This window comes from Molothrus ater, chromosome 1 (genome assembly GCF_012460135.2).
Source record: "Molothrus ater isolate BHLD 08-10-18 breed brown headed cowbird chromosome 1, BPBGC_Mater_1.1, whole genome shotgun sequence".
Lineage (NCBI taxonomy): Eukaryota > Metazoa > Chordata > Aves > Passeriformes > Icteridae > Molothrus > Molothrus ater.
The window spans coordinates 119,576,721-119,599,756 of NC_050478.2; the positions used below are offsets into that span (position 1 = coordinate 119,576,721).

General features: G+C 38.4%; 1 protein-coding gene across 1 annotated transcript in view; it reads left to right on the forward strand.

Moving 5' to 3' along the window:
- The first annotated feature begins 18,460 nt into the window (after positions 1-18,460).
- The window catches only part of SULF1 (sulfatase 1), a 185,259-nt gene continuing 180,683 nt past the window's right edge, over positions 18,461-23,036 (forward strand). Inside the window, exon 1 of the mRNA XM_054515574.1 lies at positions 18,461-18,481. The gene's annotated coding sequence lies outside the window, so the exon portion shown is untranslated. The remainder of the gene's footprint in view (positions 18,482-23,036) is intronic.

Sequence of the window (23,036 nt, forward strand, 5' to 3'; positions counted from 1 at the left end):
AGAAGATATTCTGTGAGGTTTTTCTCTTTTTGATCCAAGCATCTGAATGACTGGGTATGATGTGATGAAATTTTACAACTATTCAGTGCTGTTCTGCAGAGCTATTGGTCTGCCAGTTCACAGTACTTTTTGTTGGTTTAAAAATTTGCTATTTCATTTTAGTTTCCTCTCTACTCTTTTACAGGAGAGAAATATATCTCCTAAATTAAAAAGGCTGAAAGGAGTAGGAAAGGAAAGTTTCAAGGTTCTGAAAAGATATAGCTGATTACAAGATGAAAAAGATAACTGAGTAAATACCTATGCTTTTAAAACATATTTGTCATGCTTTATGCACTGCTTTTTATCCGGAGCATTATGGTTCTTCTACCAGTTTGCTTATGGTTCTACTCAAATAAAGCAGATTCACTTTCAGCATGATTTATTACAATAAGTAAAGATAGATATCATATGCTATTAAGTCTCTTCTATAGTGATGTCAAACAATGAATGAAATCACTGAAATACAAAGTGTAGTAACAGCAGAAATATTTTGATTTGAGCCAAAGTACTGCCACTGTGAAGAAATATTGGGATAGAAGGACATTAGAGTTACCTTTCAACTAATGAAATATGGAGTCCCTAACAAAAAAAAAAAAAAAAGAAAGAAAAAGTGTGACTGAAAAAATATAAATTAATCTAAAGGATTTTGAGTTCACAGCAAAGTAGCAAAATGTAAGCAGAATGTGCAGAGGTAATTCTCTCCTCAAAGTTCTAAGTTTACCAAAAGTGAAATTCCAGCCCTCTGAATGTAGGCAGTACACTGGGTTAGGGAACATTTATGTGAATGAAGCCATGCTCCTGTATCAGTTCTGCTTCCTTCCTTATCTTGTACTCAGGCTGGCTAAGAAATTTAAACACTCTGCTGTCTTCAGTGTGAGCCCTGTTTAGGAAGAACTTCCACAGCCAAAATACATGGGGATCAGGTCTAAATATATTATACCCAAACCCCTCACTCTATATATGAAAAATAAGACAGAATGATCAGATTTACTTAGAACAGGCAGAGAACATGGTGAGACTATGTGATATACCTAAAAATGAATTTTGTACAGAACCAAGGCCAGCAGGTCAAAATAGATGATCCTCCCTGTCTTCTACTCCAGTGTTGTGATATCCCACCTGGAGTTCTGTATCCAGATCAGGGGCCTCAGCACAGGAAAACATGGATCTGCTGCAGCAAGCCCAGAGAAGGGCCATGGAGATGCTCAGAGGCCTGGAGCACCTCTCCTGTGGAGGCAGGCTGAGGGAGCTGAGGCTGATCAGCCTGGAGAAAACGAGTGTCTGAGGAGATTTTATAGCACCTTCCTATACCTAAAGGGGCTACAGCGGAGCTGGAGAGGGACTTTGTACAAGGGCATTAAGTGACAGGACAAGGGCTGATGGCTTTAAACTGGAAAAGGGCAGGTTTGGGTTCAATATTGGGAAGAAATTTTTCTCTGTCAGGGTGCTGAGGCACAGGAACAGGCTTCCCAGAGAAGCTGTGGATGTTCCATGCCTGGAAATGTTCAAGGCCAGAGCGAGTGATCTCTGCCTAATCTGCTCTAGAGGAAGGTGTCCATGACCAGGGCAAGGAGATTGGAAATCAATTATCTTAAAGTCCCCTCTGCTCCAAACCATTCTATGACTCTGTGAATCACTCCAGCATTGTACATATCTCTAATTAACAATTAGCAGTGAGTCTTCTAGACGGACTCTAGTCTTACTTAGAGAAGAGGTTTTGTGCCCATACTAGAGAAAGGAATTTTGCATTTCCCTTTCTATATCTCTAAAAACATAACTTTGAACAGTGAAATAGAAATTTATCCCAGCCACATATAAAATTGTTTTAAAAGTCTGCTTTTCCTCAGTGATTTATGGATTTATACTAATCACACACCTTTGAACTTTTTGATGTGTAATTTTGGATAAATACCAATATTTTAATCCCACTGTCTATTAACAGTTTTGATACTGTTACTTTAATGTAAGACCTAGGGAAAATGAAGTAACAAAAACTTCATATTTTCTAGGACTTTAGACTGTATGTGTGTGTGTGTGTGTATATGTATATCATGGTAGCTTGTAGTATTGCTGTGCATAGAATCAGACCAAATAGAGGCACCTACCCTCATTTCATTTATATGCAAGGAGTGATACTCCTATCAAAATCTCAAGTCATACAGGCATATTGTCAGAGTGCTCAGGAGAGAAAAGTAATTGGGCAGGGACCTTTTCTGGCTGATGTTCTCGATATGTAAGAAAGGTGGAAGATGAGAATAAGAGAGACAGGAGAAAAAAAGATAGAAAAAAAACTTCAAGCCACAGTAGATTTCTTTACATTGTGTTTTGAGAGATGTCCAGATAGTGAACATGGAAACATGGCTCCAGGTATTGCTTCCTTGACAAGATGAGGCAGCTCCTCTTAGGCACAGTGAGAGGTTTGTGTGCTGTTGATGTGCTGTTAGCGCAGTGTGAGGCACTTTGGATGCTCTCAGGCACTCCTCCATTCTGTATCTGCTGGCTGCCTGCAAGCATTTCTGCAATCACTGTAACTGCTGCCCAGGAGTTGTCTGTATATACTGGAGGCAAGCAGAGTTGGAAATATGCCATGTTTCTGGCTTCTTCGAGGCTCCACTTTAAGACTGATATTGACGAAACCAAAGACTGGTAACATGATCCCGAAAAAAAACTCCAGACCCCCTAGTCAAAGTATTTGTGTTGGATGTTGATTGCCAGATATTTGGTTTAAATTATGAAGGATTTTTGAAAGTAAAAATATATGGACAAAATAACCTGAAATGAAAGAAAATCTTCCTTAAAAACAGATTCATCTGAGGACAGGAGAAAGAAAAGGTGTATAAATACCAGTAAGAGTGGCAGATGTTTTGAGATACAGTGAACACTTCTTAATGCCATCTCTCAAAAGCAATAAGCAGTAATAATGCTTAGCTGACATAAATAAACCCTGTGCCTATCTTATAATATTAATATAGTGCAAATCTGTCTTCAACTCTGTGAAAAGAGAGCTGCATCCTCAGCAGAGCTGTGCACCTTCAGAGACATGCAAGGCCTAGAGCCAGGCAGGCAAGACACATCTTGTCTTTCTCCAGCTGTGCTCCTGCTTGTGGGTTAGCAGAAGACAAAGGGATAGGATTTTCTGCCCTGTGATTTTAAGGCATGTAATTAACCTGCTTCTGTTTACTGGATAAATGAATGCCTCTGGGAGAGTGAACTCTTCTTCTTTGAGGAGTGTAACAAATAAACAAAATGGACTGGCTGTTTAATCAAGTAATTGCCCTAACGATGGCCTCCTAGGCACAAACACTGGTGGGTTTGGGAGAGAGCTTGAGTGTTGTTGACTTTTGGTCATGTTACAAAGGCCATTTATTTACTCAGATTTTTCCTCAGAGAAGAGCTAAATGGGCAGAGTTATTTCCTCTAATCACAGAGAACAGTTTTTAACATTCTGGACAATTTGGTTATATTTTACCACTCTGTAGTTTTTCTTTTATTAGCTTATTTTAAAAATAATATTTTTGGAGGTGTATTCCAGCTCAGTAATAAAATAAAACAATTTTAAGATGAATGTACATCTTTTCTGGGTTTAAAAATTATGCCTATGAATGAAATTAAAAAGAAAAATTAAATATTAATTCAATGGGTTGCCTAATTTCAGATCAATATGGAGTCTGGAGGGCCATATTTATAGGGAACACACAGAGCCAACATAAATCCATGGCCAGTTGTATTCAAAGGCAGAAATTAAATAATCACAAGACAAAAAAGTACTTGCTGTTTAATTATTAAATTCTTACTGTCTTTCTTTTGAAACTTTGGTCATCCTTGGCAATTTTTTTAAACAGCTGTTGTCATAAAGTAGCAGTCCTCAGCAAATACCCACCAATAGCATTGCCCCAGGAGTATAATAAATCCAGATAAATTCTTTACACCAGCAGAATAAACAACATGCTCCTACATCTCCTTCAAATCTGAAGACTGAAGCTGGTTTTTCATGGCATAGAACTAGAAACTAATGGAAAGGTTGAGAAAGGACAAACTGATATAGCTTATGCGGGAAGGGACAGCTTAACAAGACAGCCCCCAAACTGTGCTCTACAGGAGCTGCAACAGGCTGCTGAATTGTTGTCTACATCTGGAAGAAAGGAGATCCAACATCTCCTTGTGCAAAGTCTATTAACCCTCTCACCGGGACGTTTTTCTTGTAGACCTTTGGCTGCATTTGCTTTCTGTAGTTACAATTAATGGCTCCTACTGAACAAGTAACTCATGATCATACACACTGATCCTTCCCCAGCTCAAGAAAGAAACTGCTCTGTGACTTTAGATAAGAGCAATGAGATGAGCAATGATCTTATCCCCAAAATTGCTTCTCCTCAGACAGTCACTGCCATTTTCCTCTCGTTTGGTTGGACTATGTCACATCTTCTCTTCCTCCATCAGGCTTTAGAGCTGTTGTCCTTAGAGGAACTCTTTGCGTGCTCAAAGTGGGCAGCTGCTGACCGTCTGGGGAAGGTGGGCTCTCTGTCAACAAGACCAGAACATACAACACTACCAGCTTCTTGTCAGTTTTAATAATTTAATTTTTAAGTCTTGGAATGCAGTACCAATGTGTTACCCTGTCATCATTTTTAATCCCATTGTGCCTCGTCTGTGCTCACTTTTAAATGCCACTTGGTAGTGTTTTTCAAATGGTAGCTGATTGTTTCTCCTCTGACCAAGTGATGTCTGTTATTTAGGGCTGTGTGACAAATCTGCCTCCCTGGTCAGTGGCTTAGCTAATGGTTCATCCAACCAGCCAGACACAGATGCAGCTAGCAGGGCAGAGAGAGGAAAATGTGTGGGAGTTTTTTAATAATATGGTAATTTATTAATGACACTGCTTGCATTTGGGACTTTTGTAACTCATCAGGGAATCCTGTTATTCACAAGTATATAAAAGGGTGATAAAAATATATATTGTCCTTAAATCCAGACTGAAAATAACTCAGTAGACTGTCCCAAAACTTGATCTCATCAACATTTTTGTCAGATAATGTGATACAAATAAAAAAAATGCAAACCAGCTGCTTGCCATTGTTCGCAGACAGTTTAAAAACAATTTCAAAATTAATAAAAACTTCCTGTAGCTTTTGTAAGTGAAGATTTTTCCTGAGCATACTCACACAGAGTAGTGGTCTGTATTAGGGGAACAGTCATCTGTGTAAGGATTGGAGTTATAGTCTCTTGTGCTTATCCTTGTTGGCTGTCCAGCATGTCATAAACTGGGAATTTGTACTGCACATTTGCTAAAAGTTTATGGATGCAGTCCACTGGCTTTCCTGACATTCCCTCTCTTACTGAAGCATGTTGTAATGGCTAAGGTTGTGCATAACCTGCTAATGAGGTCACATAACAGTTGCTCTGTTACTCTCAGTTGTTACAGGAACCACAGTTCATCCTTTCAGGCCTTTTTGTAAGGCATTTTGTGATAGTTTAACAGTGAAGGAACTGTGTCTGACCAAATTTCATGCAGGCATGGGAGAGTTGTAAAGAATACATGCACCATGTGTAGCAGAAAAACACAAAACAGTGTTCTTTGGGCATAGTATCTATTCTTTCTTTCAAGGAGACCTCATGTCTAAACGGTAGGTAGGTATTTCATGATCCCTGTTTTTCTTAATTTGTTTATATTTATGTTAGTATGTTAGACTATTTCACTCCAGCAGGAGCTATTAAATGAAAATATTGAATTCAAATATATTAAAGTCTTCACACAAGATGACATCTTGGTGGGTATTACTCAGGCAGATGCTAAAGAAATGGGTGACTTTTAATGCTTATCATGAGCACCACTCTAGAGAATCAGAGGATGTAAAAGGTTTTATTTTATTTCCCAATTTTTTTCCATAGAGGAGATGGCTAACCATTTTAACAAACCTACTGCCTTGTTCAGCAACTTGGCACAAACTTCAAGGGGCTACTCCAGCTGCATCTGATCGATCCTTGCCACAATGAATAGAGATTAAATGGACCTTCTGGTATTATGGGAGTCTGTCTTCTTTTATTCCTACTGGACTACAAAAACTGCCCTTCACACCGGCCAGTTTTCAAACATGAGAATACAAAGTGGGGATTTATCTAAGGGGGAAGTGCTTTTTATTGGATCTAAATGTTTTTTGCTATACAAGCAGAACACAAAGATCTAGAAAGAAAAATAAACACACATTTTCTTAATTTATCTTGACATGAGAATTCAGAGTTTCCAAGAGAAACTTTGTTTACTTCCTTTTCCAAATACATTCCTTTGAAGTCAGAAAAACTAAAGGTATTTGATTTGTGTCCAATATTCTCAGGATCATATGCCCAGTTGCAGTAATTTTTTTTACATATTTTCTTTTAAGATGAGCTAATGAGTCACATTCACTGCACTCATTTATGTTTTATGATGGCATTTCAGAAGTCATGTTGCACAGAGTTACATACTCAGGCTCACACCTATGCAGAGGCAGTGCAAATTGGTACCACAATTATGTTTGCCAGGAAAGAGCACATTTTCAGAACATACATAAGTTTATCTACAGTCAACAAAGTAACACAGTGAGAGGTGTCCACCCAGCTGAGCAAGACACTCAAAAAATACCTTTACATAATGAAAGGAAAATTCTGGAAGGCAGAAGTTCATTTGTACAGGATATAAGGTGGAAAAATTGTGCTATTGTCTTAATTAAATAAATTTCCAGTACTGGAGTTTCAGGATGTCCTGAAGGGAAATTCAGAAATTTGACTTAATTCTGACAGCCCCAAGTGGCAGCTCTGACACCCAGATAACAGAGAAGGGGGCTGAGGATATCAGGATATTTTGGACACAAGTCTTCTCCACTGTCTTTACTTCGATAATTGTTCAGCTGCCCATGCCTCCCACATCACCACCCTCTTCTCACAACAGTCCTGGCTTTCCCTTATTGGCCCACGTGTGCTTGCTCCAATGTATTCATGTCTTCGCAGTGTCAGGTCCCCACTGAGTCTACCATGATCTAGTTAACCCATATTTTTATATCTCCTCAGTTAACTTGTGTTGGCAGCATTAGAAATTGTACAGTGTCAAACTTTCCTTTGTCACATAGATTTTGATTACCTCTACTCATAGATTAAAGCGAGTGAGAAGAGGTACAGGGATTTAACTTTTCATAAGAAGCATTGAGAAAAGAAGGCAGAAAGCCTTCTATACAAGATGAAGATTTTTTTTGTATTGTTTCTTACTAGATTTGAGGGTCCAACCTAAACCTAGCTTAAAGAAAAAGGAGTTCATTCATTAAATTCACTGGCTTGGGATCAGACTCTAAAACATAATCTTATTTTGAAGTCTACTAGCCTGTTGAATTAAAACATTGTGAAAACTAAATCAACGTGAGGCATTGGTTCAGAGACACATGAATGTAAGATTTAAGAAATCTAGAAAAGTCTAAATGTCTTGTGTTAGCAATATTTTCATCTTTACAATTACAGTATGGTCAATATTCTTAAAAGTTTGATTTATTATATGACAAAGTGTACTGCAGGTCCAATAACCTTTGAGGTCCTACAGATATCAGTAAAATATCTAACGTGGGTTTTTTTGTGAGCTTATTGCTCCTTAAAATTACTGTAGACCACTTACCACAAAATCTGAAAGTAGGTGCTGTACAATTTACTGTAGAAGGGAAGATAATGAACTCTAATTAATTAACTACATCTCAGATTACTTAGTGACATCAAAATCCTGCTACTAAAGATAACATTAAAAATTTCCTACTAACTAAAAATTTCCTTTTCATCAAGTTACCAAATGTGATTTATAAAATGGGAGTGCTCCTGATGCACTAATTTTTCTCAGATGTTTTCTCTGACTCTGGGGTAAGAACCAGTTTCTGGAGGGTGTCCTGCATTTTTGAAGGAAACAGCCTGGACAATCAAGTTGTGTCTTAAGAGCTTCAAGACTGGCTTTGGTACACAGCCACTGTGAGGAAATCCCAGTGTATACTGTCCAATATTGAGAAATAAAGGTTTCTCAATCACTGATTTATGACTGCTCACACCAGAGTCACTGACAGTTAAAGGAAATAATTACATCTAGCTTAACTGGAAAGTATGATTATTCTTGTTTTGATATTACTAGTGTTGGTTGTTGTTGTCTAGCAGCTATTTATAACACGTAATTTTTGTGTTTCTGTTCCGGTTAAGTGTACCTTCTTCCTGACAAAACCAGAATGTTTTGTTTCTGAGTCAAGCATGGAGATTAAAAATTGAAACTGAAGGAAATTTCTAAAAGAAAGTTAATTCATTCTTGAACAGCTGGAAAAAAAAAGAAATTACAATAGAAACCAGTGAGATTGGATCCAATGATTAAATTGATATTTCTTCAGCACAGAAATATACTGGGACAATGTAATCAAACATTTCAGGTTAAGCTAGTTCTTATTTCTTGAAAATAATATAATAACAAAATAATTTTGGCAAAGATTTTGGCCCAGTTCTGCCAGGAATCGTTTCTGAATCAGCACAAAATAAGTCATTGAGACCAGAAAATCATTATCCCAAATGATCACAGTTTGAAGGAAAAAAATTAATCTTTACAAGTGGGTCCTAGATGACTTACACTTATAAAAAGGTGGTCCAGATGTGCCTACTGATAATTGGAAAGATAATATGTATCCGATTATGTGAGGCTTTTTACTCTATTTTGCTTAAGAATAGATGGTTGGCAGGTGTCAGAAAGGAGCATCACAGCTTGGTGTAAGATGCCAGGCTGCAATTTGTGACAATAAGAAACATAAATCAAGGGGGACTGAATCCCAGAAGACACTGACATCGTGGTACTTCTTCATCACTGCAAGTAAATATCTTTACAAAAGCCCCTTTGCCAAACTCCTAAAATATCTGTGGTTCAGTGCAAAGTTCCTTCAAACAGAGATGTTCCCTTCTGAAAGCACACAGAGGCAGTCTGCATTAACAGCCTTTGGGTCAGCTTTAAAATACTTTTATGAAACTGTGTGTGGAGTCTTGTACTGTACTGTCCCTGTTCCTTAGATAATGCAAAATTTCAGTCCCTAAGCCTCTTACGTTTGCACATTTCATGAGTCATGAGTATAAGGAATTTAAGAAGAGAAAAGTATGAGAAATAGAAACTTTTAGGCAAATAAAAGCCTATGATTCAGTTATTTCTTGAAAACATGTCTCTCTGATCATTTAATTTTTTACTTTAAACAGTGTAAGTACTTTGCAAATTGTTCATTTTTATGCACTAGGGCAATTTCAAATGAATTTATTTCCTCTATGAAATCTTAAAAAACCCACATTGGCACAAAAATAAAAGTTGCTGATACTTACAGAAAAAAAAATTTGAAGTAATGTTCAAGTTATTATATGTAAAAGGCTTATGCTGCCATTGCAGTAATTTTCCATGTTTTACTCTCCAGTATAGCCATTTATGATGATGAGGATATTTCAGACATTTTGACATTACTGTGTTAACCAGTTACCCTGGAGAAGTGAGCTCTTTGCCTCATCTCCAAAGTCATCCATCACTAACCTTAAACACTTAAACATTTTCTAGGGAGATTAGCACTGTGTGAGTCCTCAAGCCCCACTTAAAAAGATGGGAACATTTAAGGTGTGACAGGGGAAATACAGGAAGCATGAGTGATCTGAGATTTCCAGATGATACTAGATTACAAATGACAAAAAGCACAATTTGTAGAAAACCACAGGTAGATTGTCCTTAACTGTTAAAATCCAAGGCTTTCCTTCTCACAGCATTTCTCTTTAAGTAACGTACTTGACACCTATCATATCAAATAAGTTCATTGTGAACTGACATTTTTCTCTGCATTTACAAAGCAGCTGTTAAAATTTATTTCAATTCCTTGTATTACTTTCACAGTCCAACTTCAGTAAGACTGAATACCACAGCAGCAGAACCTAACCAACTACTCACTTTTATCATTGTGAAGTTATGTAGAGATACAAGACAAAAACCCCATAAAATTAATTTCAACTTGCATTCCTGTAGTGTCAAATTCTAACACCTATCCATCTGCTAAGGAAGCATCTGTAGCTTAAAACAGAGTCCTTCCCAGTCCTCTCTTTGGTGTTTTGGTTTGCCATTCTTTTGTTGTTTTCTTTTTTATTTTTTTAATTACAATTTATTTTACTGCATTTCAATTAGCAAACAATATCTAGTTCTTCTTCAGCCTTTACCTCTTTCAGAAAACTTGGGGATAAAAACTACAATTCCTAAAGCAATAAATGACTCCTAGCAGGCTTTTTGTATTTTATATCTCAAAAATGAGAGAAGTGGTGTTACAACACTGCAGAATTCCATCATGATGTCTTAGGTACTCAAATCCAATAAAATATATTGTTCTCTTGCTAAGGGAAATTTTCTTTTACTTCTCCAAATCTTCTCCAAAACATACATTGTATACTACACAAAATAACATTTGGATGTTGGTTCTTTAACTTCCAAGAATCCTATCTTGGACATTTAGACATTTTCACATTTTTCAATGCAGATAAAAAGATATTTGAGAACACTGTCCTGCTAGATGACAGTCACTCTCATGAACATAAAAGTGGTATTTGAAAAGACTGGGTGATTTATTGGATACATTTCAGAGGTTTCTTTGGAGAGACGGATCTTGATAAATGTCACTTCTTTTTCTTGTGTGCTTTTTTTTGTGGGTTTTTGGGTTTTTTTGGGGACACAGTGGGGGTGGAGTGTTTTTGCTTTATGAGACCTAACAGCATTTTGTGCTTTTCTTCCCAGTCATAACTAATAGTTGAAGCCAGGGGAAAAAATGGCAAATTCATGGTAATTCATTTCTGTCTAAACAGTAGATTTGTTAATTAACATTTCCCTCTGAGGGGAAGTGTGTTTTCCCAACCATCACAAATATCATCCTGTGGCCAACTCACAATTCTAGAGTTCAACAGATCCAGATTTCATGGGATAATGCAGAAGGTATTTCAGAAAAGCTTAAATTGTGCTTTTATAAATCCACTACTCCTTTATATTTTGCTGATAATGTGTGTTTGCTAGCACATAGAAAGCAAATTGAAAAAGAAATAAATTCCATGAGAATAGCTTATTGTCTGAATGGTAAATTGTTGAGCTTTCTGTACTTTTTATAAGTCATTCAAAAAGGTTTTCTCTTGCAGAGAACGTATTGCTCGTACTCTTTTACTGCTGTCTCACTGATATCAAACAGAATGGAGTTATACAAAGTCATACAAAGTGTTGTTATGCAGTGAGAGACAAGGATTTATTAGGTAACTATGTATGAGAAACAGGAAATTATATGTCTTCATAAATATCTGAGATTTTGTTCCCTGACTGGAACACTTTCTGAACTTCACTTTCTTGGTTCTCATCCACTCTCTCACCTAGTGATCAGCTGAAAGAAACCTTAAACAATATTACTGCAAGACACTATTATCCCATATTTTCCATTCTGTTTGAAAATATTTTTTTGATCTTTTATGTGCTAAGTTTACCCAAAAATTTCTAACACTGATTTTCAGATGATAAACATAAATCTTAGTATTCACTAAGCTAAATAGAGATCCTTATTATTGTGCAATCAGTCACAGCACACAAATAATAAACAGGAACTCAAAGTCCACATTTCATTTGAAGTTGTGAGCAGCTTCCTATGGGTAATTTTTGGGAAGAATTTTATTTATTTTTAATCAGCTTGTGCTTCTTTGGCTCTCTGCAGCTCACAGAGTCGCATACACACACAAAACTCCCTATACACAGCAGGGAGCAGCTCCTCAGTTTTGTTTTATTTCATTCCATCTGTTTTTTCTCACCTGAACAAGAAGGGATAGGAATATCACTTTATCTTCTTCCTGGTAGTTTATGGGTATCCAATATAGTTCTAGTGTCTCCTCTGGATTTTAGCAAAAAACAATACCTAAAACCATCCCAGCCCCCCCACCCCCCACTCATTAGTGAGACGTTTAATTTATTTGGCAAGGTGTTGACATTCTGATCTTGTTCAAAAAGTTTCCACTGCAGCTGATTTGGGTGAGCAAGAAAAAGAGAAAAAGACTTATTGTTTTCAAAATAATGCCTGAATTACAGGCATGTTTAGTACAATATTAATCCTTTAGACTGAGGCATGCCAGAAATGGTAGTTTCAAGCTGTGATTAGGAAGGAGGAGAAATAGAGAAGGAGACAGGTAGGAGCAGGGAAGTTGCCTGTGAGCAATAGAAAGACTGTAAAGAAAACAGGAACATTTAAAAGATAGGAGACTCATTGATGTGAAATCACAGCTGGCCAAAGCAGCCATTAAAAAAACTGTTCCCATATCATGTAACTGTCCATCCCTTTCCCAAAGCAAAGGAAAGATGTGCTGAGTAATTTCCAGGAAAAAAAAAGTATTAAAATTATTTTCTGAATTATAAAATCTAATTCATCTTCCTGTGAGGTGCAACACAAGCAAGGCTATGCAGTGGTCCATTGAGCAAGACTCTTGTTTCTAGCTCTAGCTAATGTCAAATGCTGTCTGAAGCAGAGGACCTTGTTGTAGATAGACAGTACCAAACAACATACTTTTAGGAAAAGCTTCTTCCTATTGACATTAGTCTTAAATCTAGTGCCTGTTTCCAAACAGAATCTTTTTTCCTAGTGGGTAGGCTTATTTTCTTCCCACTCTTCTGCATTTTAGTCAGAAAGTATTTTGTCTCTATTTCTCTTTTGAATTCTCCCAAGGTTTTTAGCTTAGTGGTACCTTATAGTGACAAGCTTTAGTCATTTTGACTTGTAGAAATTTAATTGTTTCTACTGGTTTGGGGTTTTCTTGTACTTTCAAAGAATAGCCTCTCTTTCATGGAATAGGCACTCTCTTGGTTCTATCTGCCTTCATTTAGCCATTTATTATTCTTATTCTCTCCAACTGAGCCTCTCCTATTTCTCTCCTTTCTAAATAAAGAAGTCACAGACAGTTTCAATCACTCTTCATGTGGAATATTTTCTGCACCCATGACATCTCTTATCAGGCACTTCTATTAATAGAAAATTAGGGAATTGGAAATTTAAACTAGCACTAAATTTTATGCCTGGGTTCTTGCTCATAAAATAAGGCAAAATAATCCTAACTTGCTCACATACTTATTACAAATCTGTGTGCTGATTCTATTGTTTGCTTGCACTTTTATTTAATATTTTGCCATTTTTGTTTTGAATCCAACAGCATCTGCTGTCTCCATTTTTATGCACAGTACACCTTTGGGCAGAAGGCACCATGATAAAAACTATAATCTCAGGGTATGAAATTTGTCTTCCCTTTTGTAATTTATTTTGCCATAGCATCATCAGTGTTTGATAGGTGACACTGGTTTTGTTTTTCTCCATCACAAATATCACCTGAGAGGTCTGTACAGTCATTTCTGCTTCTCCTTTCCTACTCCTACTGGCAGTGTGCTCAGCAGGGATGTAGTCAGGAGATAGCTGCTGGAGGATGGCATTTCCAAAAGGGATTAATATGGTCTGCAATTCCTGTAAGATTCCCATATCCATATCTCCTATCTCAGTCTTCCTTCATCCTGCTCATGAGCACTTCAAAACCAAGGCAGCTACCATCAGGCTTTAATATGTCACTGTTTATTAGGATTGTGCATGACCAAGAAAAGAAATTATTCACAGAAATTAGACATAATCTCAGTACACAATGCATGACTGAGTGAGCTTTTCTAAAGTCCTATGCAGGTTTTTTTTTGCATAGCTACCTCATGGATCAGCCAGCAGTACTAACTCAATACCACCCAGAACATCTTGGCACAGAAAGTTCATAAGTTCAGCTAGCAATTTTCTTCAACACAAGTGACAGGGACAGGATTCTTGCAACAAAGTAAAGGGGGACATATTTCAAGGCATAGACACAGTTTTAATTTTTTCCCCAATATTTGCCAAGCCATTCAAAACAAAAGGAGATTGTTGGCAAGACTTCAAAAGAGGCTTGTGGATCAAGTAACTCATGATGCACTACTTTATCTGGCTAAGCTCTTGGAGACCAACAAAAATAAAACGCATAACTTTTGGGTCTGTCAGGAACCCCTTTGCAAAACTACAGATGGAAAGTTGCCTGGTCATTGTAAAGGAACAAGATATTCAAAGATTACAAAGTACATTACCTTTCATTTTGGATATTCATTTCTGTAAGGCATAAATCAAGCATATGCTTTAGAGATGGGACATATCATAAAGGTGAAGCAGAATGTAACTCTACACGGCTGTTTCCTTGCTGTAACTGCTAGTTATCAATTTTCATTTTCTTCAAACTACAGTTATCCTAAAGTATTGAAAGTTCTAGCGTAAAAAAGCAAATATTTACATAAAGGACAGCAGAACCAGCCAGCTTCTTTTCCTCAGTGCAAATTTTGATATTTGATTGTATTCTAAACTGAACCAAAAAGGCATCTCTGAGTCACCAATGGACTAAACATGCTCCCAGGGAGGTAAGGTGATAAAATATCAATTGAATCTGGTGGTGCATAACCATATCCTATAACCATGAAAAAGGAGGAAAATAATGATGACTGAAAAAAAAACCCAAACCAAAACCCCAAAAGAGGTGAATTCAAAATGCTTATGGTAATTTGTCATCATGGCCTATTGTTTGTAGCAGCATCTCAGGACAAGATTAGAGCAGGGATCCTAAAGGGGATAGCATTCCAGCTTCAGTAATGGCATAGGATAGGGCATGGAAGAGTTACTGGCAGAAGAAACAGTGTTAGATAGAAGAGCACAAAAATCCTCAGGCCTTCATGAGGGCCACATCAAGAAAATCACTAAAATGAAGCTAAAACTTACATTTGCTTGACAGGTAGAGAGAACTAGTAAAAGAACTCAAAGGAAAATATTTTGAAGCAGCAAGCAACAGGCAAAGTAATGGCTGCCTGCTAACTGCTGGCTGCCTTAGGATAGCTGAAGGGAAGCTCCAAGGCCAGAGAAGTTGAAATAGCAATGTACAGATTCACACATGCATAATGCAAACAATACACACACATACATCCATGTGTGTGTGCATTGTCTTTTTTTCCTTATTGCCCCTTCTGGTCATTCCAATAACATTGCCACCATCATAATTGTCAACATAATAATGAAGAGTGTCCTGCTACAAAGTCTGGTACTTGATTTCTACTGGATGGTATTTCTGTGAAAGAATGACAAGGTGAAGCTATAAAAGCAGTTAATCTTGTTTATAAATTCTGCTGTGTCATACCTGTAATATGCAAAATCGACCCAGAAGTGCATTACAATGAAGTAATATACTATTTTCCTATCATAAATTAGTGTAACCTCACCCAACAGCAAACACATTTCAAAATCCGTTTCATTCTTATACAGAAGTTTGTCTTCCATTATGCTATGGCTGTATAGCCTAAACCCACTTGGATAAAACAGATTCAGTATTTCCACTAGCCTTTTCCCCTGTCAAATATTCCATAATTACAGTTCAAAGTTAGAATTAAATAAAACTCATTTTAATCTCATAACCTATTTTATGGCAGGTAGGTAGGGAAAGGGAGTTGAAGAGCAGCCTCTTAATCACGAGGCAGGAGAGACTGTCATGTATTTCCCATGTCTCTTACAAATGGAATAAGCAGGGGTTGTAAAATACTGTCTTAAGCTTGTGTCCATACACAATGTGGTCTGTCATATTCAGCAGATTGGCATCAGCATTGAAGTAAATTTAGTAAAAAATTGTTAGATTTTTGACTAGTTACTCTGAGGGGGAAAAAAAAGGCACGCTGAAAAATAACCAAGCAGCACTTTTTATTTGATAACCTTGCTTATAGGCAATTTTAGCACCACATCAATCCAGCAGTTCCATAGCATTGTGTGGCAGTGTGAGTGTGAGAAGATGGCCAGGCTGGTACTGAAAAATAAAACCACAAGATTTATGGAAGGGAAGGCTGTCATCAGTAGAGATCTGTATGTGTCCTTGACTAGTAGCAGAGGACAAAGTGTGTCGACATTTTCCATCTTTCCAACCAGGCAGGTCTGTTTCATTCAGTTATTCCTCAGCTCCTCCTTCCACCCAGCCCTATTGGCTGCAGTGACATAACTGAAATCCAAGAGGAGTCATCTGTTGGGGACACTGCCTTGGGGGTATTTTACACTCCCTTAAATAGAGATTGAGTGAAGGGACTCAGAATTTTTTGCAATGAGAATGGAAAACTCTTCATCTCTTAGTATTTCTTTCCAATGTGTTTTTTCCAGGACTGGGAGAAGGGTTTCAAAAGCAATGTGGCCTTCTGCCAACAGCAGAGATGTGTTTCAGAGTCACAGGATGACCTGTTATGATACAGGGAAGTATTTGATGAAGCTGACAGGACTGTACTAGAGCAGTTGCCTTGGTTGGGAGACAGGTGCGACAGACAAGAGTCTTTGCACATGTGAGCCAAAGTGGAACTGGAGAGTTACTGTTATTCATCATCAGTCTGTCAATGTTAAGGTGGAAAAATAGAAGTCATATAAGCTATTTTCACCCAACAGTGTGGGATGTCCTCTGGAGTGTTTTTCAAATAGGTCAAAGTTCATATAATACTGTCACAATTATAAGATTAACTTCTAGCCAAAAACATCCACAGAAAAACTTAAAGATGAAAGCCTGAATTTACATTTTCAGAACGAAAGACTTTCACAGACCAAGGACAGATGCTTTGCACATATGGATGATAAGTTATTATGCCTTAATCATCATTATCTTATGTTTACTAGAAAAGTCATATCAATATGTCTGAAAGGTTTTTAAAAGATGTTTGTCTTTTAGTTTTAGAAAGTGAGGAAGGTTTAAAATTACTTTGATGAAGCAGGAGATTAAAAAGTCTAAGGGTGGCTTGGATCATTTCAAATGGGTCCCTTTCTATCCACGTGGAAGTTTTTACAAAGCATTTCTATGATCACACATTCACAATGGGGATGATTGCTCGTGCTGTAAATATCTCTATTGTTCATATTCGAAATATCTCTAGTATTTTTCTGTGTGCTCTGCCCAAAATTAAGGGGCTCGCTGAAGTACAGCAGTGCTAGACTGACACAGATGGAAAATCAGAATCCTGGCCATGTAAGGGTGACAGAGTCAAGACAATGTCATGCATAAATATTGTGCTAATGAGTTATGTGCGGGTTGTATATGTGAATAAGTGTATTTCAGAAAGGTTTAGCTTGCTGAAGGACAATGATCCCTCCAAAGTCCTGCAAGTCAGGAAGTAGCTGTAGCTCAGCTTCCCTCCCAAGGTATCAGAGGAAAAATCGTATCTGTGGGAGCTGGAGAAGGAGACTATTTCTTTGTTTTACAGCCAGTGTTTGCTGAAGTATATTGGTCCCCAGTTCAGGGAAAATTTTCTGTCTTGCTTTTGCACAGCAATAATTTATTTTGCTGTTTTAACAGTCCAACCTTCATAAAAGAGATATTGCTCAGTACTTATAGTAACAACTCTACTAATGAGCCTGATATGGGCAAAAGTTTTCAGTGAGAGAGTGACTGTTGAAACTTTGATCTCCACTGGAGACTCCAAAAACAAACTCCTCAGGTTTCAAATTTACTGGCAGTCTGACACATCACTGCCATAAACACTAGGACAAAGAGAAAATATTTTTTTATATGTCCTCATATAGAAAGATATTAATTATGAGTTGTGACTGCCTGCAGAGCAGCTGTGGCTCTTTTAATGAATAGTCTTCCAATGGCTGAAATAAAATGTCAAGACTGGTGAAGATTTGCAATTGGAAAAGCTATATAAGCTATTTATAAAAGAAAATCGACTGTAAAAAAATACTTGCTAAACATTTCTGGCTTCTGTAGTGCAGCTGTACACTGAGCTCCTTAGTCAAATGTCTATCCTCATCACTGGTTTAGCCTCACAGAAATAACTTGATTTGAGGTCATTTAGATTAGAGTTCTCTCTCCTGAAGCTGGAGAATAACTTTGTCTTTTCTATGAAATGATCCCCAAAAGTATCAACCATGCTGATGTTTTCTAGGCGATTCATTAAACAGTGATAGGAGTCATACTTTACCAAGGGATTTTCCCAAGGGTGATAGGAAGGTATCAGGACAAAATTGCTTTACAAACCAAATCTGTTTCAATATTCTAAAATTTTCCAGAGACTAACCCAACTCATGTGAAATTGCATCATTTTAGGCAAGCTGACATATTTCTGCCCAACTGCAGCCAGGTGCACGGCGGTGCCTCAGCAATAGGAGAGCAGAGCGGGCTGCAGCGTGACCTTGCCGGCGGCGCCGGCGGCGGGGCAGGGCAGGGCGGGCCGGGCTGGGCGCTCCGGGCACTGCGGCCCCGCAGCGCTCCGGGCACCGCGGCCGGAGCCCGCAGCTCCCCCGGCCGCAGCCTCCGCTCCCCGCCGAGCCCTCAGCCTGCCCCGCCGCAGCCGCCGCCGCCCGCCCGCCGCGAGGTGAGTCCGCCCGCTCCTTCCTCATCCTCTCCTTCCTCGTCCCCCGCTCCGTCCTCATCCTCCCCTCGTCCCTCGGCCGCAGCCGCCCGGGCGCGGCGGGTGTTTGTGCGCCCCGCGGACCCCGTGCGAGGGAAGCTGTTAGACTGTGCCTAAGGAATTTCCCAGGTAAAGCACACCGGAAAACCCCGCGAACAGGCAAATAATAAAACCCCCAATTACGTTTGCTTGTCTTTATTTATTGCCCAATTGAAAATGAGCTTCAAATGACATGTTAAGGAGACAAGAGAGGGTTTGGGAAGGACAGGGAGCACTGAGGGACTTTTTTAAAGAGTCGGAGAAATTAATCTTCATTGTGGAGGAAATTAAATGTTTCTGGTGGTTTGTTGTTTTTGTCTTTTTGTGTTGTAATGGTTTGGGGTTGGGGTTTTTTTTGGTTTGTTTATTTGCTCATTTCCTAGTAAGTCACCAACAGACATTTTATGATGTTAGCCACAGCTCAACACTCTGTTGGAAAATATTTTTGTTTCAGAGTGGATAAAGCATCAGGAGTGCAGTAAACATTTTAAACTTAGAACTGCAACAGATACAGTAAATCACATGTTTGCGTGTTGGAGCAGGAATCCCTGGAGCTGCAGCAAGTTCAGTCCCCACAGCAAGTTCACCTTGGGACAGTTCCCAGAGCATCTTTGGCTTTTGCAAGGCACTTTTTATGGTTCATTGTATTTTCCCTATGGCACACAGATCTCAGTACTGGCTGATAGGTAAAACTGTCCACATTTTATGCCCCTGACTTGTGCCAAATGCAGGAGATGAGAAAAACTAAGGTGCATGGCTGAGTTCCTTGGCGGTGGATGGAAACAACAGATAAATCCAAGTGAGCCTCTTTCCCTCCAGATCTACTTCTGGAGGTGGTTTGCCCTCTCTGATGATAATACAGGGAGCCAGCACCCTAACACAGATGCTGCGGTTATATGTCCTCACTCAGGTGACATCTAGCTCAGCTGTCATCACACCGTGTCCTTGTCTTCCGCAGACAGTGGTTATTGATGGTGCACAAAGTACCTCCCAGTCTGTCCAAAGAGAGGACACCTGTCAGCTGGAGAGAGCTGTAGCTGTCTCATTTCTAGACAGCAAATAGAATGAAAAGAAATGAAAACCTTCCATTTCGGTCTGTTTATTTTTTTGTTATTATTTTTTTTTCTTTTTACTTCCCCACTGAGTTCATAAACTGAGTTATTGTAGCTATTACAGAAATATTAGCTGGTTACCGGTGGGATGGGAGGTGTCCCTCAGTCTGCTTGGGAGGGATGTGGGCTCATTTAAGATGTGGTTCACAAAATGGAAAAGTTTGTGTAAAGGGAGTTGCCTCTGTTCCGCTCTTTTTTGAACAGGTGCCCACATTACAAACACCACCACAGCCTGCAGTCTTAGCAGAGAGGTTAACAAATTGGCTGATCCCAGCTATTCTTTCCAAATATCCTTGTGCTCTGAAATGTAACAGTTCTGCTCAGCGAGAGTCAATCAGTAAGATGGTGGCCTGTCTGCACTGCTACATCTTCTGTGTGTAAAAGAGTTTTAACATTTGCTTCATTTCCTGTATTAGATGCCTTTCTTTAGGTTAACAGATCTCTTCTTCCTTAAACTCCTTTCATAGCTTTTTGCATTATTAAGGCATAGAGAGAGGCATCCCATCATCAAGTTTTAAAGGACTTATTCAAGTTTGCCTGTAAATTAAGATTGTGTCACACCAAGGGGATGGAGGAAGAGAGAACAGTTCTGTGACAAAGCCAATTTAATACAGCCATATCTGTGTAAAGCAGAGACTGGCAGGAGTAAGCGCCTCAGAGTCTAAGCTTGTTAGTTAATTAAGTTATTAGCAAACTTTAAAAGTAAGCTTTACTCTCAGGAAATGAAATCACTGTAAAAAATAGCATGATAGTAATCTTGCTTCTTTACATGATTTTAAGAAACTATAGAAACTATTTAAAGAAACTTTCACTGATGTACACACACAGTGCAACTGGAAATTTTCTTCCAGTTTACTTTCAGTGTGGTTCTTTTTTGGCATTAATTATGGCCTATAATTGCTTTCTTCATTAATTTTATCATAGTCTTTGTGCAATATATTTTGAAATTATTTATTATTTAAATGCATATGATCATACTGGTTTAAGGGTACTATTCAGAGTGTTTTAGAAAATGGAAAAAAAAGTCTTAATCTAAAACTTTTCCAGACAGCTGATCACAAATATAATATTTTTTGTTTGTTCTGACTTCATCCTCTACTAGTGTAACACATTTACACATGCCATATGTATTTAATGTGGTACTGCTTTTCTTGTTTGCTTTCCAGACAAAAATGTCAGAACTGCGAGGGCCATTTATCATCACATTTTCCTTTCTCCAACTAAATTCTGTTCCACTTGTTCTAATTCCTAACCTGTTGGTACGGACATTGATAAGACACAACAAAATTCAGTGATACTTTGAGGCTTTGATGTCCTCCTTTGTATTTTCTTCAGCAAACACAGTCAGTGGTATAGCATAGATGATGCTGCAGCTAAAAAGAGATGAGCAAGGGGAGTGGGAGAGCTGCTGGCTCAAAACCACTTGTATGATATTATCTAAAGAAGAATGAAGAGTTGGGAATTTTCCAGGTCCTGGTTCTAGGTGCCATTGCAGGTATCAGCTCTCTGGCTTTTAAGGTGGCATCCAGAAACATGCTGGTCAGTAATAATAGTAACAATGGTAGATTGTTACTTCTCTGTTTTCCTAAAGACCACTCCATTTTCTAGACAGAAATGTATTTCTCCTCAGTTTGAATTATTGCAAGTCATTCTGTCACAGTTACGAAAAGTAAAGCCAAGGCAGTTAAATATGGAAGGTAGACCTAGTTCAAATGAAACTCCCATAGCAATATTTCCCTTTCTATTGCTTCCCTAAGCAATACTTTCAGTGCTTGTATACATTTCATAAGTGTTAGCAAGTGTGCATGGTATTACAGCTCTCTGGTAAATGGAGACAGGATATTAGACATAAACACGGAGGTCACTCAGCACCGGAAAGAGCCGCCAGGCACGCTCTGGCTAGAGGAAGGAACCAGCTGATACTGAAACCAACTGCTGCCATCAGTATCTCTCTATATACATTTCAGGCATGAATAGCATTCAGAGTCATGTGAAAGAAGGTGATGTGATATTTTGGAGAAAAGTACACCAAGGGCATGTTAAAGACACTTAAGATAATTTAATGCAACAATTATTTTCTCTTGTATTTAAAAAAAAAATCAGTTAAGCTTAGATCAGAATAAATCAATATCTTTGACACAGTCAGGAGAGATTGGATGGCCTAGACCTCCAAAATACAGTTCTGGAGGCCAGTAGATGCCAAGAAGGGACACAAGAAAACATAAAATTATATGACTGCAAAAAAGATGCCAACACACCTAGGGAGGTCATAACTTAAGCTGTCTGGTTTCCAAGAATAGGCATTTGAGTAGCACATGGTTTCTTGTTTCAAGACAGGCTTCAAAGTAGCAGTTCTGATATATTAGCAGACAGGCAGACTGAGGATGTCAATAAATGCTGCAGTCTTTGATGAGATGCTTTTCTCAAATGTGGCATGTTGATTAATCTGCTAATTAAAAGTGAATGTATGGAGCGACAACGATCCCAGTCTTGTCTACCCCACAGCTCTGCCATTGCTGTCACTGGCAGAGCACCCTGCAGCACATACTGTTCAAACTGACAGAAGGAGTTTTTCTGGCATAGTTACACCACCTCCCTAAGTGATGTAAGTTGAGCCAATATAAGCTCTCTCCTTCTGGCAAAGTTACGTCCACACCAGGAGTTCTGCAAACATAGCAATATCTGCTGGGGACGTGAATTTTTCACACCAGCAACTGACATAGCTATGTTGGCAAAACATTATAATTTGGAACAGGCCAGGGAAAAAAATGCATTTATCACCCCATCCTCAACCATTTGCAAAGCATTAAAGAGTCCTTAATACTTAAATTTCTCTTAATGGTTGTACTTTGCAGACAGAAATTCTTATTTCACTGAGGGGGGACTGTGTGTTGTTATATTTATTAAAAAAACCACTGCTTCCTAATTCTTAGTAATTTCTATCAGTGAGGTGTCTCGTGATGGCACCTAGAGTATTTATAAAATATGAAAATAACTCAATACAGTTTGAGTGTTCTACAGAAGCATAACACTCCCAGTGACAGAGTGAATCCTCTGTTTGGCTGGAATCTGGGTCTCCCATCCTCACTCCGGCTAGGCTGGGAGTATACAGAATGCACAGCCACGGTACCTGGCACTTCACCACCCAACTCCATCTGTGTCTTCCTTTTCAGAGTTATGGTCAGCATCTGTAGTGGACAAAACATGCACATTTTTTTTCAGAAGAAAGTAGTTTTACTGTAAGCAATCCTATCAAAGTAGGTGAAGAAGCAAGTTGTTTATGCAACGCAAACCAGAGTAACTTTTGTGCAAAGCTCAGGTAGGCACCTTCAGCCTGGAAAAAATGCAGCTGTCTCCTTGCAATCTCT